General features: G+C 37.9%; 1 long non-coding RNA gene across 1 annotated transcript in view; it reads right to left on the bottom strand.

The window, feature by feature from the left end:
* Positions 1-23,080, bottom strand: part of LOC116732230 (uncharacterized) — a 30,141-nt gene extending 7,061 nt beyond the window's left edge. Inside the window, exons 1-2 of the long non-coding RNA XR_004341743.1 lie at positions 21,800-23,080; positions 16,599-16,717 (exon numbers count right to left, since the gene is read on the bottom strand). This is a non-coding gene — a long non-coding RNA (uncharacterized LOC116732230). The remainder of the gene's footprint in view (positions 1-16,598; positions 16,718-21,799) is intronic.
* Positions 23,081-23,379: the final 299 nt, after the last annotated feature.

Below are 23,379 nucleotides of genomic sequence, written 5' to 3'. Positions count from 1 at the left end.
ATGAATATTTTATATTTTATAAGTCAACATTATTTGTTGGACTGGAGAAAGCCAGAGAGAAAGTTGGATGTTTAGACATGCACTGAATAAAGTGCTGCAGTCATTTTTTCCTAGTATACACTATCTTGTAATGGCAGCTTAACACCAATTCACACCTTGACTTTTGCAGCCCTCATGACTTACATCATCACCATTACTCATGTGTCCCCAAGTAGTCTCTCAGAGGTTTTAATGAACCCTTTTTTGAATGCCCTTCCTGTCAGTTCAAAGAAAAGGACACTTTGTAAGAATGACCCTACTTGCAGCAACATCAAAATGTTTCATGTTCACCCAAACCAATTATGAGTCATTTAACAAATAATGATAATGTAGTGGACAAAAAGAAGATGCCTCTCTCTATTTTCCTCCACGGTGATAATGGAAACAAAAGTGAGCCCAGAAAAGGGCTAAAAACCGGTAAACACATAATGTGACTCACTCGTCTAGACAACAGTTTATTTATGGCGCTATAATTTTCTCTTTCTGTACTTTCCTCTGTTTCCATTTTAGCTCACTGTTGGGATGCAGAGTTTTTCATTGACCAGCAACTTGCACGTTTTGTGAACAAACTTTATTTTTTAGTCAATGTGAATTGTATTAGAACGTTTGAGTAGTTAGATAAACCTAAGTTTTTAGCTGATTTCACTCATTTTGTTATTGCATGTATAACTAATAATATGACGCTGAAAAATTAAAATTCTTTTAATAGGACAAATTATTGCTGTTAATTTCTGACTTTGTAACTTTTCACACGGCACCTTAGATTAGGCTCCCTTTTATAACAGTTTAAGTGACTATTTAAGTGAAGAAAATCTCAACACTGCCACACTGGTAGGACATATCAATCCAATCAGACTATGCAGTTTGTCTCTATATGTCAGATTCCTCTACCTCCACCAATAATTTCAACATCTTCCTCCATCTACCAGTAGCAAGAAGGGAAGTGGGCAAATGTGTTCAGCACAGAACAAAACAGCATCAATCATAAATTCCGTATTAACCTTAGAGAAAACGCTAAATGCTTTAAGGCCTTTCCAGTTCAATGTCATCTTCTAACCACATACCAGAAGTTAAGTCTCATGAAACATTCCTGTATGCTCAGCTGTCCAGGAATACAAATTAATGGAGGTAGCGCACCCTTATATGTTTGAAAAAGTTTAGCTCGAACCTTTGAAAAAAGTATAATCTTCAGCTGCATTAATCTTTTTGCACCGCTCATTCTGATAAAGAATGTATGTAACACAGTGACTCAAGAAGACTGCACCAGCTGTGACATTAAAAAGAATCAATTTCTGCCGTTCTGTTGGCACAAGTGCCTTACTGCATGAAAATGAAAACTGCAGCAAGCATAACAGCTTTCATGGATTGCCTTACTGTCTTCAATCAGATGTCACCGCAGCTCCAACACATTCAAATATAAATCTGTAAAACCTAGCAACATTTTTAACACCATATTAGTTAATTGGCTTGGATAAAATGATGGCACGGTGTGAGGCATTTTTCTTAAGTAGCAGTGCATTTAAAATTCCATGACAGTTACTGACAGCAGGAAAAGTGTAGTGAATTTATAAGGACGCACTAATGAGATTCCAACAGCATCTAAGCCAGTGGGGAAAACAACTTTGAGCACAACAGTGAATCAACTTTTCATGCTTCAGGTCACTGGCTCTGGTATAGAGCACCAACAATGCAAGGACACAACAGATCGTCCAAGTCCATAACACCTGTAGTCTTTCGTATTTGCTTCTGCATGCAGAACACGTTGTTAATTTTCTTGCATCTACCATCGAAGGTTTTTTTTTTTCCCCCCCTTTTTGGAAAGACAAGAGGATATGCAAACAATCCTTGACAGAAGGCATTTGATATGCTAAAGGTTCCTGATGAATGGTATTAACTTGACCAGGTGCTTCCCAGCATACAAATAGAAGAGATCCGAGGGAAACAATATTCAGTAGCCAAGAGGAAAGGTGAAAAGAGCCCAGGTGAGCTGAGAGAATTGCATGCAGCCAAATTAAACAAAGCAAAATCCACAGAACTCATGGTATCAGCACTTCATCTCTCAGGCTTCTATATGCGAGAGTCAGGAGTGCTTTATCTGCATAAAAATGTAGCATTACATCTCCCCAGGCTATTTCAAGCAGAGCCAATGTGTTCTTACTTCACTTACAACTCCCCAGGAATGCTGGTTGGATTCTAAAATTTACGCCCTAACAATGTGTTGAGGGAATTAAACATTGAATATTGTATATACAAAGGATTACCTGCAGTACGGGGGAATAAATATGGTTTGCCTTGAATTAAAATCAGTTGAGTGTAGGCCTGCACATTCCACTACTTCAGCCTACATTTGTTGTTTGTTGCTCAATGCACACAATCCCTTGTGATATAAAATTGTGTGCGGATCGATGTCTTTACACATAAACTTTAAATGCAAACTTACCGCCAAACAGTTGCTCTCAGTTTGGCAGAGGCTGGACAGGAAGGGCAATTGATCCAAGGCCTGCATCAATAGCGCAACCTCAAAATGCTCAGCACTTTCAGATTTCGACTACATTTCCGTTTTAATGTGTTGAAAGCTGAGAAGGGGTGAGTTGGATTCCAGCAGTGTGCCGTTCAGATTTCTTTGCTTCCCCCCGTTCAGTCTCTCATGACAAAAGTATCTGTTTTAAGTGCCTGAAGAGGCAAGTCTACTTTTCATAATTACAGAAAAGTATGCTTTATACTTTTCTGTCTTATCAGCTTCTTTTGTCCACAAGAGGATTCCGACCCCATTGACCAAAATGTTCTCAGGGGTTCTACGACCAATAAATTGGCAATATTTTCTTTTCTGACCATCAATATATGTGAACAAGACTTGAACAATGAGAAAAAAAGATGGATGGCATTACATTAGAATAGAAGCTGAATAAGAGAGACAGAACATACAACCCATTTCCGGTGAAGTTGGGAGGTTGTGCAAAACATAAATAAAAAACAGAATACAGTGATTTGTGAGTCCCTTTTCAACCTATATTTAATTGAATTTACTACAAATAAAAGATATTTAATGATAAAATGGATAAGCTTCATAGTTGTCTTGCCATTATTCACGCATTTGGATTTTGATGTCTGCAACACATTCCAAAAATGTTGGTGCAGAGGCATGTATGCCACTGTGTTACATAACTATTCCTTTTAGCAACACTCAATAGGTGTTTGGGTAACTGAGGACTCTAATTGCTGGAGTTTTGTAGGTGAAATGGTTTCCCTTTTTTTTTCCATCTTGATGTACGGTGCACTTTTAGATGTAGCGACGGATTGTGTTCACTGACATTGGTTTCCTGACATGCCTTTGGTTGCCTGACATGCATGTTGTTAAAATCGACAGAATGCTGTTGGTTTTTAATGCAGTGCCACCTGAGGGACCAAAGGTCATGGGCATTCTTATTTTTGGAACGTGTTGCTGGCATCAACGAGTGAATGCCAGCAACACAACCATAAGTTGGTTTTGCAGCTTATGTTGGTTTTGCAAATAGCCTTGTTCTGTTTGGCTGAACATTAAATATCTTGTCTTTGAAGTGTGTGTGAATGTAGATTGAAAATGATTGTATTGACAGAGCTACACTCGCTGCTGTTCTCCTGTTAATCAGCAGGTGTCGCTACATAATTAAAATGGCTGCAGAAAACAAGACGTTCCAGCTTGTACACTACAAAATTACACAATTTCGACTTGTACAAGCTTCATAATTACAGAAGCCGAATAGTTTTTCTTTCCAGTTTTCGGAAAAATGTTGGGTTTTAGTTTGCTGAAAAGTCTTCATACTCTGTGCGAAATACATCTATATAATGCATGATTTTAACTTTTGGAACCAATTTAGTCAAATAATGAAAGCTTATTATGATGTTCAAATTTACGAACGTCCTTGAGACGTTAAATGCTGCTATCGCAAAACAGTAACGACTATTTTTACTATATTTTTTATGTTGGTCATGCAGGGAAACTTAAATAAATGCTGCTGCATTTTTTAAAGTGCATGGATTTATAGGCAATAATTAGCATGATAAAGCCTTGAAACAGGGATATAAAAAACATGGAACCTGCACACCTACCATAAGCCTCAGGCCGGAGGTCTACTTTAGTGATCTGATGCACCACTGGGAGTTATGGATCATAGAATCCATGCTTCTCTCTCTTTCTGTCTTTTTTTTTTCTCTCCCTGATCTGCTGGTGGTTAAGACAGCAAAGGCAGCCAAGCCCTGAAAGAGGCACTGCAGCCACAAGGGGTTGCCCCCCCAGTGTGCTTTTGGAGCCAGGAGCCTTGTTAATTCCACCACCCGCTGCGAGAGGCTGTACCACCACAGTCAGGAAACTGGGTCCATTTAAGCTTCATATTTTTATTTATGCACATTAACATGATCTCCATACTTCATGCTCATACTTTAAAAGACGGAAACGTAATTATGACACGGATAAGTAAACATTTTCATGTCTGGGCTGCAATATCTTGAAACTACTTGTACAATTATTAGTTTTGACTTTAGAACCCCTGAGATGTAGTGAAGCAGTGGAGACCTACTACCTTGTGCTTTATCCAGACAGTGTCTCATGTACCAAGCCTCTGCTCCTTCAGCGGTTACCAAAAACAACTTTGTGACAGTACTAAGGCGTTTCTCTACTAAAAAAAAAAAAAGTTGTGACCTATAGCAATAACTGTACTCTCAAAAGAACTGACTATGAATAACTAGAAACTGAGCATTCTAATCTGCCCTACTTAAAAGATTTGGTGCAGATGCTTAGACCATATTTAGGATGTAAAAGAGCAAGATTGGTATTTGTTTTAACTGTCATCATAGGCTATTCTGTTTCTAGTTATTAAGCTTCTTGTACAAGTCGAAATTGTGTAATTTCGTAGTGCACAAGCTGGAACGTCTTGTTTTCTGCAGCCATTTTAACTATGTAGCGACACCTGCTGATTAACAGGAAAACAGCAGGGAGGGTAGCTCACATTGACTCACATTGAACATAACTTTTATTATGTACAAGTGAAAATTTTAGGAGTCTGTTTATTTCATGTCAGAACTTCTATCGACTGTTAAATATCTTACAACAGACCAAATCAGTCCTTTTACCTCAGTATTTTACAGTTGTACAGTTGAAGGAGGATGAAAAAAAAGAAGCTCAAACAGGCTGAAAACAATTTAACATAGCGTCTTTCTCTTACAAAGGCAGCAGGACACAACTGAAAAACTGGAAAAGAGCAGAGCTGAATGAATATTGTAAAGAGTCTGTGAACCATTAACATAACGGAAATACAAAACATGTATCTCTCAGCAGCTACAGCTACTGACAGCTACGGCTGCATCTACATTGAAACCTGGAAGGACAACAAACAGGTAACTGAAAGTTTTATATATTGGGCGACATGTTTGGCAGACTGCAGCTGTGAGGGAAGCCATACAGGTGAAGGAAACTGAGGGGAATTGCTGATGAAATGATTAAAAAACACACACACAAATAACTAAGCAGAGCATAACAAAACATAAGAGGAACACCAGATTAAAAGTGACAAAAAGTACTTTCAATAAAAGGTGTAAACATAATACACTGTACAAAAATATCTACCAACAAAAATATAAGTTGGGAAATAAATCTCTGAGCTGTATTTTTTTTTTGTATTTGCACTAAGTTGGAGTTTAAATTAATACCTAGTTTTCTTCTTTGCTTCCTACAAGGAATACATTCACAACAGTGAACACACACACAGACAAAACACAGTGTACACACACTTGCTTTCCTCAAGGACATGAACAATTGCCCACAAGAGAGAAGGTTGAGAGGAACTTTGTGGCATATTGCTGCGACTAATTTACCAGCAGCTTGGGGAAGTGCTGAGTGGACACAGCTCGGCAGCTGATTTGGGGCCAGGGCAGGGGCCCCTCGGCGACAGGCCTACACAGCCAAGGAGCTGAGGCAGCAGGAAAAAGAAAAAAGAAAAAAAAAAGTCTACCACACAAATGCCAAAAACACACAGTCGCTCGTACCCACATATTTGCTTCTTACACTCTTGTCTTTCACTTTCTTATCAAGCAAACAGGGTACATGTCAAGGATATGCCACCCTCAGGTGCCAGCTGTAGCTCCTGTTGTTGCATGTACTTTACTTTTGTTTGTTGTTCTTTCTTTTTTTTCGGATTTAGCATCTGTCGCCTTGCTCCTTGCTCACGTCCATGCTGTGTCCCCCCTCAATGACAAGGGCATCCCATCGTGCCAGATGGACCTCCCACCCAGCCAACCTACACTCACTTCATAAAAGTTGATCTTGTCACAGTTTTGAAAAGCAAGTGGCACTTCCCCCTAGAACACCGCACAAACACGCTCTGGTCCTGCTGTGAATATTCATGATCCATTCCTTCCTGGGGAATGTAGGCATTTGTTTGTTTTTGGTAATAAATCCTAGCATGATTCTAAATATACGTCGATCAGCCCAAGGAATTAAAAATAAAATCTTGGATGGGCTTGCAAAGGATCAATTCTGACTTTCGTCATGCATGAACTCTTCAAGTTGTTGTGGAGAAAATGCTTTGACTTTTTGACCATCTTGTGCCATCAACCTGGACATGTATTTTTTTCTGTGCAGGTGTGTGTAAACTTTAAGATTTTTTTTTTTTATTATACAAATCTATTATGATGAGCAAATCCTCTCATTGTTAAGATAGGATGTGTGAATAAATTACTCACTATTGGTGACTCACTAGTTTCAGTGCCATGACTGAATATTGCATTCAAATTGCTGGGGGCACAAATGGAAAACATTTCACACAACAGACAGCTTCTTTATGAGACATGATATTTGATCAGATTGTTTAAACATCCGACTTTTGGATACACCAAATTACCACCAAATGACAGCTCATCTGAATTTTGCCATGTTTTTTTTTAATGGAGGTTTGTTTTAAAAGTTATTATCCATGAAATTTATATCTATTAGTAATAGTTCCCTTACTTGTAGAAAGAAGCAAGTAAGGAACTTATTGGAACTAATAAGCTCACTTATTAGTTCCAATAAGTGAGCTTATTGGAAACTAGGTAATCAGAATGGTGGAAGTTATAAAGACAATCAGACGTCTAGTTAGTTAGTCCAAACTAGTTAGTAGTTTGGACTAACTACAAAATAAATTTAACTCAAAATGTTCATATCAATGGGTGAGAAAACTACTACAGTTACTCAACAAACCATTTGATTACTGGTTTATTTGCTATTTCTCAGCTGAACAATATCCATTTCATGTAAAAGTGGCCTTGGTTGAGGCTGCCAGTTGTACAGTCTGCCAGATCAGCTGTTACTTGTCAGTCAATTCTAGCTCTGCCAAACATTAAGTAAACATTTGTATTGACAATTAAGATCCACTCTTAAGTGTTTGACTTTCAGTTCTGCAGCAGCATCGAATGTGGGTCAGGCAGAATCTCACTACAAAAGATCTAAACTAGCTGTTTGTGAACACGTAAAGGAAGATTGTTATTTTCAATCTTCATCTAAACACTGTCATCATAGTTACACTAACTGTAGGATTCCCCAAGGCTGTGAACAATGCCCTGCTCTGCAAACCTTATATTGCTTGGAATGAAACAGAAAATTCAAGATTTTTTAAATAACTTTTAACATCTGCGTGCACTTTTCAACCTCAATTTTAAATATCTTACCAATTGTAAAAACTTAGTAAAGGTTAACATTATTTAACTGATCTTTCCTTTCTAAAAGAGCCCACTCTTAATTGTTGTTGTCGGTGTCACCTAGTGATGTCTAGGCATGACATATTCACTGATCAAATTAATATAGTAGATTAGAATGTCTGACCAACCAGTCGCTGATCGGATTCTATAAAATGAAAGTCGTCCAATAGCGGCTAACGTTCCAGTATTGGAACGTATTGGAACGAAAAACGTTCCAATACGTTCCAGTATTGGAACGTTAAAGGTAACGGTAATTTTAAACCTATTTAAGAATGTCTTCACAGCATTCTTAAATAGTTCCAGAAATTTACAAGTGGAAACGAAAACAGACAAAGCATCAGATAAAGATATATTTTCTTCATCTTGTACCATTGTTTAACATGCTCCACTCTATTTCCATCCCTGGAAAAACAAATAAGACACGACTTTGTAAATCCTTTTTCTCTGATGTCATCAAGTATTTCAAGACATTACCTAAAATTATACATGTTTGTATAATTGGAATGACAGGTTTTCTTTGTTTTTTTTTTCTAAATATGACAAACATTCTTTTAATTTTGAGTTGGCTGGTTGTGGTGACTTGACCATTGAGGTTTCCCTCCTTTTATTTAATGACAACTTTAAAACTTTTACTAAAGCTAAGTGTACCTCCTGCTCTCATCATTAGCTCTGGCTCACAAAAACAACTGCACAGCCTATTTGAAATTCAAAGAAATTATTAATGCATTGGTCACTGAGCCACGTGTTTTAATGCAGGATGAAAGCATCTGTCAGGAAAAATGATGAACTCAGTTCGCGGCACGTTTGAATTAACACACCAGAGAGCGTACATCCCTGCCTTTGTTATGCCATTGATCTTTAGCTTGCTTGTCTTTTCAAATTAGCTGTGATGTAACCCTACCTCAGATTCATGTCAGTCTGATGGCTGATTTTATTTCCTATTTCTACCTTCCCAATGAGGCATCCCGCTAAGAGTTCACCCGCAGCAGCCGCTCTCTGAGCAAGGACACCTTGCATAATGATCAGGTGTTTGAACTTCGTTGGCACATGTTGGTTTTTGCAGCAATTAGAAATCAACAATAAATGATGAAAAATTGTTCCTGCTGTGTGGCAGCATTTAATGAATTGGACGTACCAGATTCCTGCTGTGACTTTGACAAAAAAGAAAAAATAATACCATAAAAAAAAAAAAATCAATACTCTGAGACCAGGCCTCCTGTAAAAGTGGCATTTAGATACTGGTAAAAAATGATAAACATAGGTTGTATATGCAGTAATTGCAACTGCCGGATTGTTCGACAGTGGACAGTTTGTACATTGAAAGCTCGAATATAAATCATAGTGCAACCAAAGAAGAAAACAAGATTTATCTCCTAACCCTCTAAATGACTAAAGTGTAAAACATACATCTTGTGATCAAGACAAGTTTTCTGTGTATTTCATTATTTGTTTCTAAGATTAATTGATTTGTTAAATGTTTTTTTTTTTAAATATATATTTGTTAAAAATCTCCCTATGTCTTGATATTATTATATGAAACAGATAATCCACCGTCTTCCGAAATACACCGCTTGGTCAGAAACGGAAATTAGAGCCAACAGGAAGGTCTTAGCGCTGACTATTACCCCTGTGTATGCGCTGCTCGGACCTTTTCCCTTGCTTTCTGGACTACAGCTTCTTCCTCATAATAGCTCCTTACAATGATGTCTCCTATAAATGTGGAGGCTAGTGTTAAGAATACTAGTAAGCATGGTCACCAATGACTGCAGATAAAGAGTTTTTTCTGTAGCAGTTAGTTGTTTCTCTGCCATTAGCAGAGAATTAATTGCATTAAATATTTTTACACATGTCAGAAAGATATCAAAACAAAAAATATTGACAGTTCTCCAAATAATAGAAAAGAAAAAACAAACAACTATCAGTGCAATAAATTCCTTTAGGCTCAAAATTATCTTCATGCCTGTTTTCATTTTTTCTCTCTTTTTACAGATTCCCAGATATTTGCTCCTCTCATACCTGTTCAGTGTTGCGGGGGTTCAGGCCTGTGTCAACAGGCAAGACACACAAAAAAGTTACTTTAAAATCCGTAGCTCTGCCAATAGATTATGCGTTCAGACCCAAGGTCTTATCGAAAATCAGAACAAGCCAGTTCTGATTGACAGAAAGCCGCCTCCTTAAGCCAGAACCTAGAGCCTCTGCGTAGCGGCCACTTTATTTGAACTACAGCTCTTTTCCACTCTGTAAACTGAAACAGTGTACAGCAGCTAATAGGCCTTGTGGGGAATTTCTCTGCAAATGCATAATAAAATGATGGATTATACAGTAGATCAACACCAAATTAGCCATTATTTGAGACAAATAATCCCTAAGCTTGACTCATTATCATAGCTAATCATTGGTTATCAGTCCATGGTCTTTTAGTTGCACTAATCAAACATCATGAAGCAGCAGCCCCACTAGTTTACCACCAACTGTCACCTCGGGGATCAGCTTTGTGAATCTACAGCCCTGAAGGCAAGAGGCTCAGCAGCATCTAACTCAGCATATTTTTGCCCTGACACACAACTCGCGGTGTGGCAGTTTGTGCGAGACATCGGGATCAGTGGGACCGGCTGCTTGCATCTCAAATTAATTGGCTCACATTTAGACAATGACCTACTGGAAAGTGGCCCGGTCAGCCAGTTTTAGCTGCAGTCTCTGCTCCCTTTGGGACTATTTTGGGCGGAACCACTGGAAGCTTTCTGCCCTAAAACCCTCAAGCATAGCACCTTAACCTTTTTCCTCTGTGGAACAGGCGGCTGCTGAATTCACAAAAGTGCCTTGACATTAAGGGAAGCGAAGCTGCTGGGATTGAAACGGTGAAGGTGATGTGGTATAAAGACTTTTAGCTAAGGAGCACGTCAGCAGAAGTTCTTAAGTGTATAGCACAGGCCTTGGAGGTCAGGATAATTCCAGAGCTCCTGCACTGTCTGTTTCACTCCAGATAAAAAGGTTAGATACCCACTGAGAGAAAGCAGTGGACTGTGAACTACACACAACGGCCTTACAGTTAGAGAGTATACAGTATATATACAGTAATCTTGATGAACAGTAAGAAAAAGCTTTTATAGGAACAAGTTCTGCTAACGTACAACATGTATGTAAACAAAACGTGTTCTCCTTATTTATAACATTAATTTGTGGAAGACTATATTGTTCAGTTTTGTCCCTTAAGGGCACTAATAATATGTTTCATTTTAAATCACAGCGCTTTGATATTATGCACGTAGCCTTGGTTACAACTGAATATTCATTCAAACATAAGCTAATATTGTAATTGCTCATTCTGTTTGTTTAAATAGGAGGACACAAATAATTCTTGTGTGTTCTAAATTAGAAATTCATTCGAAACAAAATCTGGCCTTTTGTGTACTTGTTTACAGTTTTACTTAACTATATATAAAGTCATTTTTGAATAGATTAAAGATTTAAAAAGCATTTAAAGAAATCCGTATGTGTTCTTTTTCAGTTTAAATAAACATTCATATGTGCATGTACAAATATTGTGGTGAGTTATAGTTGAGCAGTAGTCACGATTTGTGTTTAATTTGGATTTCTAACAGCTCTGTATAATCTGTCTGTCTGTCTAGCTGTCTCTGTGTCTATCTTTATCTATGTTGATTGACTGATAGATTGTGGGTGCAGTTAATTAAAGCAGAAAGTTGCAACTCCAACAACAGCGTCTGCTGCTTTCATACAGTAACTTTACACAACTGCACTGAGTAGCTTCTCGGTCTCCGCGATGTGACTTGGTCAGCTTCCCTTTCAAATATGGGTCAGCTATTTCAGTAACCTTCAAAGCAAATTGTCTTTAATTAGAACATAATCCACTGTGTGCTTAAAAAAAACACACACACAAATAAAACAATACTCATATGAAGATACTTGTGGTACCATGTTCTATCACAGACACTTGAAAGGGAAAATGAACGGGCGCCTGGATTTGTACACCATTTCTCACACACCCCCACACCCACGCACACAACTGCACACACGTGATGGTACATTGGGTATCCTGTTCACACGGGGATGTGCACAGTGGAACACTTTGAACCAGCACAGCATCATTAGCGTGCTAGGTTGCCAGAGGCTATGGGAAAGGGCTACCGCACACAGCTCAGGCGGCTCACTGTGTCTCCTGCAAAAAGCCCATGAGGTTCATTATAGAAACACGAGCTCCAGTAGCCAGCACATTCTGAACCAGAAGAAAAGTTATCATGGCCATGATTCAACTCCCTGTATCCTTCACTCAAAGGGGATTTTCTTGCTTTTGCTTCCTGAGGCTCATTTGCCAAATTCCAGCAGAGAATCTTAAGGCACTTTGTCATTTCCCTCAAAGGAAAAGATGCCACAGCAAATAAGTAAAATTGAGATCATACTTTAAATTGGTATTTGCCCTCGAGCAGAGAGCGTAGGCCGTGCTATACACAGAAACTTAAACAACCGTGAATTTTATCACAAATAACAAATGCGTACAAAACAAAACAATCCGACAGCGTCTTGCAGTGTGCTTTGGGTCCTCATCTATTCATGCCGATAGCTTGCTTCACAACACAGGTAATATTACAGAGAAATATCATTATCTGAAGGCATTTGCTGACCTTGACTGTGTACAAAATACAGATTCACTCATCTCGTCTTTCCAACAGGAAAACAGAGCAGAGAGAACAAACACATTGCCTAATCCATGCTGAAGTCACCGCTCTCAAGAGATGAAACGCAAAAGCAAAGTTTCCCCCCCTAAATCTGTTATCCCTCACCTCTCCCTCCCTCTCGCTGTCTCCTTCTCTCCTTTCTCTCCTCACACATTGCCTTCCCATCTCAAGAACGGTGTCACTTTCGCTACTCTCGAGGAAAAAAAAAAAAAAAAGTGTTGTCAGCGCTTGTCTCAAAGTGCCGATAAATTTCAGAAAGTCTCTCCAAGTAACCTTACACTTGTCAAGTCTAAGTGGTACATATCCAGTACACAGCATGCTTGGAAAGTTGAAAAACTACCCCGACTAGGATTTCTGTAGATTTGGTGGCATCCATTGTCTAATAGCTCAAAACTGCCAAACAGACCTTAATGCAGCAATGGCAGCTTGTGGACAGACTCATCTTTGGTTCGGTAAATATAAAGGCGCAGGCTACATGCAGTTAACTGTAAGACCTAGCATGGCAAAAATGACACTTTTACTTTTTTATAATCTGTGCTAGCATAAAGCATCCCCTTATCTTTTGCTTGGTGTACATTTGTTTTCTTTAATATATTATTGTTTTACTTATACTTTAAGAACCATTTCCATATTTATTTATGACTTTGTCTGTTTGCCATTAATTTTACACACTAAATCAGATGTTGTGATCAACTACTCAGTCCTTCAAAGCCTTTTTGTAAAATAGTTTTTTAATATTGAGCAATGTATCCATAATTCTTGCTTAAAATGTGTTGAGGCACTGCTACTCTTACTTGAACACATTTTTTGTGTGCTCTGTCCATGTATCTTGGTGTGTAGAAAAATGTGTTTATGGAACATTAATTCCTTCCTGGTTTTTGAAGCATGTGTGTTGCTTTTTATACGCTCCTGTTCCTGGGATTCTACTGCAAGACAGCATTGTATTCCTGTTTTTTTGTTTGTTTGATTTTTTTTTTTTTTTACCAGCAAAGAAATAAAAAACATACCCAAGTGGTCAAATAATTATAAGTGGAATTAATTAGAAAAAGTCCAAACCATTGCTTTCACTTTTTGCATATATTATACTGAAATGACTGAATCTTCATAAGCGCAGATAAAATATCTCCAGTTGGGATTACTTAATGTTACCGAGTTACAATTGCAGTGTCAGAGTGGCAGTTGTGCCGACTCTGTGGCTCCAAGTACATGTTATGTAATTGGAGCACCTGCAGCACTGGTGGATATTTTTAACAAAAAATTGTGTCAGGGTGGCTGATCTAGTGATCCGACTGTGCGCGCTAGACGCCGGATTGTGTTGTAAGGTGATGCTAGCACATCAATTTCTAATAGTGTCAAGAATTGTTGCAACTGTAGGATGAAAGACTCACCCTAATGAGATGAGTTCATGGACAAAATGTGAAAAATGGATAAATGGATAGATTTTAAAAAAATATATTTTTATTTTTCTCTGCCTGTACATCCTCTACTTGGACAAACCAAGTAGAGCCCACTCTGCCACTAGCCTGAGTGGGCTCATCTGCAAAGTGCATTTCTGTTAACTCCAATGAGGAAAAACATCCAAGTTAAGGTATCTCACGTGCAGTTAAGGTACGGACTCCTGGAAAAGCTCAAAAACCTCACTTCAAATCATTCCAATTTTACAATGCAAGTATGTAAGGATGAAACAACGGCAACTGCTGCCACTGTGGAAAACCAAAAACAAGCCAAAATGTAAAAACTAGATATATAACTTAATACCAATAGTTAATGCTAAACAGCCTGGAAGACAGTCACATGTTTTGATGACTCCCTGCATTCTTTTGTCAGCATGGCTTACCATGATGAGCGCTGAACTCCTCACTTGTTCAAATCCCTTCCTTATTGGCGGCATTTCCACCAGCTAATTAATTCTCATCCCTAAATGAAATTAAATGGATTTTAGCACTCCTAAACCATCCATATACTTTTCATTACCCCACAGTCTTCCATAATCATTAATTAGAGTGTTTTATGTATTTCCTGTTAGTTTTGATGAACCGCCAACAAGCGGCAAAGTGGAGGGGGATAAATGGGAAGGAGTGAAGAGGAAAGAGGAAAAAAAACATGTTTATGTGTCAATTATGTGCTAGCTCGGCATCTTAAAAATACGCCAAGAATGTATATAATTTATTGCGGCAAACAGAAGCGCTCCTAATGCAGTGAGAAGATGAGTAATCACTGCCCTGGGCAGCTCCCAGTACAGTGAATCCCGGACTAGTGCCAGCGTGTCATTCATGCCACAGTACATTTTCTTCACACATTAGATATTAATCATTGCCTACTTCACTAATGCTAATTTTCTTCCATTTTCCATCTTGCCTTTATCAGCTCTGCCTCTCACTTTTCTTTTCTTTTTTTTCCCTCCTCCTCTGTCTGATTTTTTTGTGCTCAGCTCTCTTTCATTGACACCTCAAATGTGCAGACAGACAGTGGCAAGGCTGCTGAAACCAAATGTTACAACAGAGGGGGGGAATCAAGTGGAAGAACATTAAACATGTGCTGCTTTTTTTCTTCTCTGTATTTTTGCTCAGCCCAAAATCTGCTGCTATTTTTAAGCGTCATATTAGGATAGAAATTAAAAATTAGATATAAAGGTCAATGCAAGCAGCCCCTCAGGCAAATGTCGGGGCGAGCATTTTGCCGCAGTCTTATGTTCTCATCTTTTCGTCACTGCTTGCTCACAACACAGACTCCCCCCTCTGCTTTTACCTGTTAACCTGTTCCCACTTCCATTATTGATTTCCCACCCACCGTTTGTGACATGTACACAACGCAGGCAGTATTCACTTGTTGTAGTTTGCTACTACACATACTGAGCACCTCCTCCTGCAGTGCATTGCCCTGCACAAGTAGTTGTGCTGCTGATATTTTCACTTTTTGCTACATCACAACAGCCAACTTGAATATACATCTTATCGGGGCTTTTATATAGCCTAAGTAACGCAGACATCAGTCATACGCAGCAAAAAATAAATAAAAATGCATGAGTTACAATAAGAAAGTCATTGGTGAAAGAAACAAGTCTCATTAAACATGTGGAAGAATGTGATCTGGTCAAAATGAGATTAAAGTTGAACTTTTTTTACCTTCTGTGCCAATGGCTATTGATTATGGCTAAATAACATTGCACATCACTTCAAACACATCATCCCCATGGTGATGACATTATGATGTAATGACAACATAATGCTGTGAGAATGTTTATCTTCAGTATGGACAGAAAAACTGTCCAAATACAGGGCAAACCTAGAAGAAAACATGCTGGAGCCTGTAAGACATGACACTAAAGCTAAACAGCCCTAAATATGTTACAGTTGTACAGTTTAAATCTGTACCAAAAATCTAATTAAGATTGTGTGCCAACACCCTATATAAACTCTGAGTTTAGAGTATTTTTGCAAAGACAAGTGATCATAAATGTCAGTTTTGTGCCAGCAGCTGTCATTTAGACAAAAAATTGATTCTAAAGGATACTGTCTGAATGCAGGAACACTCAACAATTTGCAGAATTTTATTTATTAGAAAATAATTACAGCTATTCATCATTTCTCTTCCCCTTCTCAACTATGCTCTACTTTATTTTAGTCAATCACATACCATTCCAAAAAACACAGTGAAGTTTGCGATTTCAACATGACAAATTCAGAAAAATGTCAAAAGTCAAGAAAATTGTAAGGCCCCGCATCTGTATTGAAAAGTTGCAGTCTCACTGGAGCATTTATCAAAATGACTGGAACTAGATTTCTAGACTTCTTCCCCAAATCAGTTACATAAAAGTGCTTTTTTGTTTATGTAGCTTTCCTTCCCTTCCACTACTTTCTTCCACCCAGTGTGCAGATTTGGCAGGTGTGACACTTAAATCCTGACAACTCATTTTCAACAACAATGTCAAAATAAAGTTTTATATTTATACCTCTGAAAGTTTAGGTGTGGGAAAAGTGCTTAGTTTTGATTGAAAAAATTGTAGGAACCCTGGATACAGTCACAAAAAAAGAGCAAAACAGAAACAAAAAGCCCTCTAGTTTCAGAGGAAAGGTCTGGCTTACACATCCCGCATGTTCAGACAATTTTATTGGCTGCAGCTCCCTATCTTCACTTATCTCAGGACCCACTCACCCTCACTCCTTCCTGCACCTTCCTTCTGGCTGCCTTCCATGCTCTGATATTTCACTATTGCCAGATGCCACATTAGAGCAGGCAATGTTGTTCACCCTGAGAGCAACAAGCGCCTTCATCTGAGAAAAAAAAAGAGAGAGAAGGAGAGACCAGAGAGAGGGAAAGAGCAAGAGAAAGAGAGAGAGAGAGAGAGAAATGACAAGAAAGGAGTCAAATGATCCATAACATATTATTCTGTCATTTGGAAATAGCATTATAAGGCAATGCCGTCCCCTCCAGAGTGCAACACTCTGCCTTCCCTGAGGCTCAGGTGGCATTTTATGTACACGCTTTACTCTGATAGAATGACTATTTTGAGGCAAAACATTAAAAAATGGTAATTTATTAATTGTATAATGATGAAGTAAATCATTTTTTTTTATCCTGATCTGACTGTTCAGGCAAGAAGCATCTCATCTGGTTGCCTACCAGTGTCAAAGATTGAGATGAAGTCAGAAAACTGACAACATGAAGCAAAAAACAGTGAAATGACTAATAAAACAGCAAAGAAAACGATGTAAAATTACACAGATTTGTTTTCGTTTTCAGCACTCTGTCTGGAGAAGTAACTGTAAAATGATTGTTACAATCACCTGAATATGACGATGTGGTTTGTTTTTCTGACACCCTGCTGCTGCTATCTTTGGGAGTCCTGTTTTTGAAGTAAGAAAGGAGGTAGCTTTTGAGTTGGCCCCAGCGTGTTGACAGAGTCTGCTCACACAGACTGCTTGTCTGGCTGGATGACACTTGGTTAAGAAGAGAGAACGTTTTAAGGAGACTAAAGTTTATTCACTGTACAAAACACAAAGAGGGAGCATTTTCACCGCTTTTATCGTCCTTCGGAACAACTCAGTAAGCATAAAACCCTCGGTGTATGGCACTGTCTGCTGCCCTACGCTTATTATAAACATATTTGTGGAAATTTAGTTTTAAACCATTCCCAGAAATATTTGCTAAGCTAATCTTATGTCATTGTTGTGAGCCTAATATGATGTATCTGCTCATTTCGTGAGATGGATGCATTGCTTCACTCTTCCATCTATGTGTCAGTAGGTTATGCTGAACCATTTCTGTTATTTCTCATACATGCGACTAAGTCATGTTGGGCTTCTCCTTGGCAGTGAGCCATGTTATTCAGGACATCATTGTCATGAATGGCCAATCACTTTGCACTACACTGTAACAAATGGCTGTAAAAACTACAGCATGAAAATACAGTAAGGTGGCTGGGTTTTGAAAATACACCTTTTTACTGTGATCTGAAATGCGTATGGAAAGTATATGGGACGTGATTGGTCCGCTGGATCACGTGCGGAAATTTACAGCTGTACTGTAAATTTTTAAAGAACAGTTGCATTGTGGGATATTTAACGGCTGGAAGCGAACGTTCACAGGCTAGAGGGCGGGCCAACAATGACTTTCACCGGGTGAGTACTTTTTAAAAAAACATTATGTTACAGTTTTGTGTTTGTTTGTGTGAGAAAATATATTTTATGTGGTTATAATGAGCTGCTACTCGCTTGTTCGCTAAAGCTAACTTCGGTTATTTCTCAGCTAGCATTATGTGCAACACTGTGCTTTTTAGTTCATCTAGAATATGCAGATGACTATATTCTGGTCTTTTTGCAGAAGTTGTTTGAGGGTAGGATGCCTCAACTGTTTTTTTTTTGTTTTGTTTTTTTATTATCATTATTTCTCTCGCACATATGACTGTCAACGGTAACTCGTTAGTGCACGCAATTAACCAGAACATTTTAATGCGTTGATATATAACGCAGATAAATCGAACCATCTATTTTGACATCAGAGCCTCTCCCCCGCGGAGGGTTATCTTGTTCACAGCAGCGCATTACACACGGGGAGATATGAACAGCGAAATACTTTTACAGCAGACAGCCACAAGAGTTGAACAGTTTAAACTTTCTTGTGTTCGGTCTTTAGACAACGTTGTGCACATCTAGTTTACTAGCCCGCAATTTCAGGTGCACAAATTACACCGATCTCCGTTGGCTGGATGAGGACAATATAGTGTCGCTTCATCACAGGAAATGAATGTAGAGGAACATTTCTAAACCAACGGTTAAAACAAACCGACTTTCTATAAACCTTCCTGAATATAAAAACCTGGAAAACTAAGAGTCTTCAGACATGTTTGGTTTGAGACAAAGTTTTTTTTTTTGAGAATGTGCATGTTTCATATGGGCTTCATGTTGCCCTTGGCGATATCATAAAATGGTGGAGCATCCAAGAACTAGAAAATAAAATAGATGTAATAAATGAGCTCTTATCTATCAGTTGGCTCCTGAACAAGTTTGGTACCACTTGTATGCATGTGTAGTGGAGTAAATTTCTCTTAGTTGCTGTTGAGTATTGGGAGACTACAAATGCAAGATAATTGCTTGGATTTTAAATTGTTGGCGTGCAGCAAGAGGGGTTTGCACAGCTGTGTGCATATTTATATTTCAAGCTTACAAAGTTAGGCATAGTGACTAATTGTGATTAATCAGCCAGTGCCAGATTCTGCTGTGGGCGACCGCCCAGGGTGGCACCTTGTGTGGGGTGGCAAGACTGACCCCTCTCATCGCACCAGATACTCCAATTGTCTGTGTCTCACTGTAACTTCCATCATTCTGTCCATAGACTAATGGATGGAAGGCATAGTGAGATATTGCCATCTCACTGTATTTGCCAACCAGGTCTACAGATAGAGGTACAGAAGGTGTCTCTATCTGCAAACATAGTATATGGATAGAGACATCAGAATGTATCTGTCTACGGAAATGTCTCTGTGTACCTGAATATAACGGGTCCAGCAGCTCCTTTTGCCACCTAGAGTATTTTTTCATAGGTGAGAACTATGAGAACTATTTCAGTAATGCTTTTACAAAACATATTTGGTAGTTCACAGGCATCTAATCTAAAAATTTAATATGTACTTAAAAAATCAAAAGGGTAGTTTTGAGAAGTCTCCCATCTGTTTTTAGGCAATTTATAGGCCTCAACCCAGAAAGGGTAACAAAAGCTGCAAAAGGAAAAGTGACATCAACCAACAGGACGACTTATGCAAAACACTAGGACAACAGTGAACCTGTGTGTCTCTGTTCTCCTCCTTCATGGACCAGTGGAACTTTTAAAATGGTAAAATTACACATTTACACACAATCAGTTCTCTTACTCTATCTCTCTCCCTGTTTTTCTTTTTCTCTACATGTCTCTCTGTATCTGTCCTGTCCGTTTCTAATAGACGGACAGGAGGACAGCTACAATGAAGGAAGGTCAGAGAGAGTGTCTGTCCACTAAATCTTTCCTTTTCATCCTGTCTGTCTTTAACTGACATAAATGCAGTTTAATGTGCTGTTTATCTCATGTATTAAAACATGTTTTTTTTTTTTTTATCTTCCAGCAACCTTTTGATGATTTCTGGAGAAGTTCAAGACTGAGACCAACTCAGAACTCATCCATGGTGGTTTTGTTTGCCTGTTCACCAAGTCTTAAACTTGCCCAAATGTTTGAGATGTACTGTTTGGGGTTCCAATAAAGTTTTGAAAAATATGTAACTTCAATATTTGACATTGCTGGATCCCTTCCGTCCTTCAAAGGAAGAAAACGACAGACATTTAGAATTTTGACTGCAAGTTTTACATGAAAAGCTGGTAAAACATTGTTTTTATGACTTTGACATGTAGTTTGCTTGGAAACTTTGACGTTTGGGCACTTTTGTTTTAGTAAAGATTATTTAATTCATTGTATTCAATGTAATATTACCATGAGGGTAAATGTATCAGTTATGTTTTTAGATCAGAGTATTTTTCACTTTGGTTGCAATACTTTGACTTCTATGTAACAAGCAAATATTGCTGTTGCAAAATACTATATTTTGTTTTGCTTTAGTTTGTCAGATTTAAATTGACAATAAAATAAAGCAATTTTAAAATATATATGTGTTTTTTATTAGAATTTTTTTTTTTTGAGAGGTTCGTAAATTAAGTTGCAAGTTCACATTTAAACATTTAAAAGCTAGCAAAGTTAGCAGTTTCATAAACTACTGTAAAATGAAAATTATTTGTAATTCTACTACAGGATTACTGTAATTTTATTAAGATAAAAATGTGTGCTATTTTAAAGAAATTACAGTTAAACTAATCAAATTACAGTAAGATAGTAATAAATATTACAGTAAAACTGCAATAAAATTACAGTAAAACTGTAATAAAATTACAGTAAAATTGTAATAAAATTACATTTACCCTTCAATAAAATCAAAGTAAAATCATAATAGAATTACAGTAAGACTACTGTAAAAGAAATTACAGTAAAGTTACTGTAATTTCTTTACTGTAAAAATTACAGTAATTGGCTAGCAACCCTGCTGCCAGTAAGTTACTGTAAATTTTACCGTGACTTTTTTTTTTACAGTGTAGTCGGTCACCTGAATTTCTTGAGAAAAAATGTTCTCTCGCCAAACTGACAACTGACTTTTTTTTTTCTTGCATATACATAAACAAGTGAAGCGGCGTACTAAAATGACACATAATACCTTTGCACATGATCCAATTACTCCGCCATATGAAGTCGTCTCTCTCCAAATGTGTGTGAACCGTCGTCTCAGTGATCCCATTTGCACAGGGGGGACGTGGTGAGATCTTTAAATGTAATCCTCTTAATGGCATCCTCCCCGTGTGGCAGAAATGTTACGTGTTATCTCACATGTTCAAAGAAAGGCAAATCAATGGATGTTTTTTTTCTTTAAAAAACTAAACGCATTTACTGTGTGAACCCTTGTATCAATTCTTCAAAAGCTCTGAAACTTTGGGATATCCGAGCACGGTTCCCAGATGAACTACACATCTGTGGCAAGTGTGCACTCATTTGTATGCGGCAGTTTGGCTCTCGCTATAGGGTTCATTCGGTGCTGATCGATGGTAGCAGCAAGTGTGCGGATGAACGGGTACTGCTCTGCAAATTAGGCCTTTCCCCGTTTCATCTCTAAGCTCGTGTTTGGAAACGATGAGAGCGGGTCCCGTTTCTGAGTGTGCATGTCCTCCCATTGAAGATTTCCACTTATATGTTTGGTATGGTAAAGCTCTCCCATCAACCCCTTTTAAAATTGGAGCTGAACAAGCTCAGACGTTAGCGTTAGTCAGGGCCATCACTTTACTTACCCCTCCTTTTAGGCAGGTGGAATGGCGAGTTGGGCTGGGTTGTTACATCCCTAATTATTCTCACTTGTCCCCGTTAATCCTCGAGCGCCAAGGAACAGTGCAGATGCAGCGAAGGGTGCAGCTGCCAAAAGGAAGCACATCTGTGGTCCAGGAAAAAATTTATAGATAAATATACAAGAGAGAAACACAAATGTAGTAGGAGAGGATACTCGCTGCAATAAGACGACTTTTCAAGAGGCGGAAATTTCTTGGCGCCAGCAGGTGAAATTTAGAGAGGATTGTATAGTGCTGAGACTTGGATTTGGGGGAAAGAAAGAAAAATTCAGAGACATTACTTTTAAAAGTTTGTAAAAGATATACGTATATTCTGAGACTCAAACTGAGCTACACACTTTGGCCTCACTGTTAAACTAATGAGTAAATTTAAGCTAGGGTTGTGCGATAGTAGGAGAAAAGATAATTGCTATGCTGTTGTTGAAGAACATTTTCCTTATATTTACTTAGTGAAGAGCTGACTTATCTCTGCCATTAAATGAAGAAAGATGTTATCAAAGGCAGTGAGAAGTTATAAAAGCGGCTAAATATATTGTTGACATAAATGTGTTATGTATAAATGTGCATTGAAATGAAATACTAAAAAATGCACTCAAGTAGTCTTCTGAATTGAGATTGTGCACACACTGAAATTGCAATAATGAGTGTGATCTCACCGTATGTTCTGTATTTGTAGTCAGTTTAGTTAAAATTTTCCTTAAATTTTCCTGTTTAGTTAAAAGCTCCCAGGCCACTGGTAGAAGACCAGAGCTTGAGATGAAGAGCCGTCCAACAGGGGGGATGATTATTTATTATTTATTTTTTAATTATTGTGTGTGAACAGTTTCTTATAATGTGTGGCATTATAAGAAATATGTTTGCTCATTATTCCTCTCCTAAATTTTCTTGGACTAGATTGCACTTTTTAAGTTTATGATTTATCCTCCCAACTGAATAACAATAATTCAGCCCACTGGGACTCTCCCCCTCACTTTATCAAGTGCTGACCTCGAGCTTTGAAATAAAACTCATCTCGATACAGTTATTTTCTTTCTGTTTCTTCAGAGTTATGCTCATATTCAATATTCATTTGCATTATGGTATTTTTCCACTTCAATAAAAGAATAAATAGTACTGTTGGAATAGAGAGGGGAAAGTGAGATGTGCAAACACAATCTTTATAGATTAGTCAATAGTAACTGCTGTTTTTTTAACTACTGTAGGGTTATATCTTGTTACTATTGGCAGGAAGCATTGTGTATATTCTCAGGCTCTTTGCTTATGCAAGTATTTTTGCTGTTTAACCTGCCATGGCTGCCAGTTCCACTTTTCCAACCAATACATTCCAATGTATATATATCTATATATATATATATATATATAGATATATATAAATAAAAATCTATATATATATATAGATATATATATATATATCTATATAGATATATATAGATCTATATATAGATTTTTATTGATATATATCTATATATATATAGATATATATAAATAAAAATCTCCTGTTTTGTATTAAACTGGAGGCTATTTGA

Source organism: Xiphophorus hellerii, chromosome 14 (assembly GCF_003331165.1).
Source record: "Xiphophorus hellerii strain 12219 chromosome 14, Xiphophorus_hellerii-4.1, whole genome shotgun sequence".
In the NCBI taxonomy this organism is placed as follows: domain Eukaryota; kingdom Metazoa; phylum Chordata; class Actinopteri; order Cyprinodontiformes; family Poeciliidae; genus Xiphophorus; species Xiphophorus hellerii.
This window is presented reverse-complemented; position numbering and strand designations above follow the sequence as displayed.